This window comes from Etheostoma spectabile, chromosome 9 (genome assembly GCF_008692095.1).
Source record: "Etheostoma spectabile isolate EspeVRDwgs_2016 chromosome 9, UIUC_Espe_1.0, whole genome shotgun sequence".
Lineage (NCBI taxonomy): Eukaryota > Metazoa > Chordata > Actinopteri > Perciformes > Percidae > Etheostoma > Etheostoma spectabile.
In genome coordinates this window covers 28,826,406-28,827,854 of record NC_045741.1, presented here as the reverse complement: position 1 = coordinate 28,827,854, position 1,449 = coordinate 28,826,406, and the positions used below count along the sequence as shown (strand labels likewise).

General features: G+C 35.3%; 1 protein-coding gene across 3 annotated transcripts in view; it reads left to right on the top strand.

Annotated features, from left to right (window-relative positions):
* Positions 1–1,449, top strand: part of LOC116695588 (capping protein, Arp2/3 and myosin-I linker protein 3) — a 43,263-nt gene that overhangs the window by 19,641 nt on the left and 22,173 nt on the right. The window lies entirely within an intron of this gene.

Below are 1,449 nucleotides of genomic sequence, written 5' to 3'. Positions count from 1 at the left end.
GGGGGGGGGGCTGGCAGCTAGCAGATCAAGCAAAGATGCCTATGATTTGAGACAAAAATGAAATTGCGCTGAAACCATGCCGGAACTCACAGTGCACATTTAAGGTTTGTTTTCAAAAGAGATTTGACGACTTTCAAAAAGCAAACATTGACGTTTCAGCTTTGGCGCCAACTTCTCTCTTTACACATTATGCTAGAACAAATTTGGGCGTCACTCCCCGGAAAGCTGAGTTTGTTCTGAACATTTTGGCATGAGACACTTGGGGATCAGTTAAATGCAAAAGGTCAATTTAAGAAGTTCAGTGAAAATGCCATCCGACCTCAGAGTGTTAAATAAGGGTCAATAAGATTGTGATCTTGTGGAGTAATGTGCCGATATCATTTCAAAGCTGGGGGTATGTCACCTATTGTAAACACGTGGAAATGCTTGAGCAATTCATGTTTGTGAATGTGTGGAAAGGATTTGTAGTTGTAGAAAGAAATGATTAAAATGTCTGAATGAAACTGCGATGTCACACAAAGCTTTTGTGAACATCTGAGTTCTGACTCAGAGCAGAAAAGTGTCTGAAACACAAAGTTCCCACACTGTGAGTGACACTACAGTCACACACACACAGACGATTGGCCCCGCTTTTAGAGCCAAAAAACTCACTTGATATAATTTGGGCAATTGGTTTAATTCCATCTACGGCATTCAGAATTTGGATTTCTTTTTTCACAGTTTTAGAAAGTCGGATTCCATTTGCTTTGAAATGTATTTATAGACTTTTATTTGATCCAGTATTAGCTTAACTCTCTGGCAGTTGGGGAAGTAAAAGCAGCAAAACTCCAATGCAAAAAATACTGAAGTAAACTTCTGGATTCAAAATGCAAAAGTACATGGAAATTATCAGCTAAATTCACTTCAAGTTAAAGTACTGATCATGCATCCCTGTGTTATACTACATAGCTAATGATGGGTGATCATTGGTTTACTGATGCATTAATATGTAAGTAGCATTTTAATCTTGCAGGGGATTGAGGTGGAGCTTTCAATTCCTTTATACACTTGTGTTTAATATTCAGTAAGTTTTGGACTGTATGTTAAATATTCATATGCAAACTAACTAGAAACTGCGGTTTTCAAATAAACATACTGTAGTGGAATAAAATATTTTTTTAGAATAGAGCCCAACCGATATTAAACATTTGGCATTTCCAGAACTACTTATATCGGCAGTTATAATGGACGATAAAAAAATAATATTTTTTTAATTAATTTTTTTAATAGTCATTCATCCGAATCATTTATAATGACATAAATAATTCTGATAAATTAATATTAAAAAAAAAAAATGAAATAGAAACGGACTGCCAACCATGTTATGAGTGTTGGTGTTGCATAGTCTGTCCACCAGAGGGCAACAACTTTAAGTTTCATATCTTAAGTTTGTGTTTTTATACATTTTAT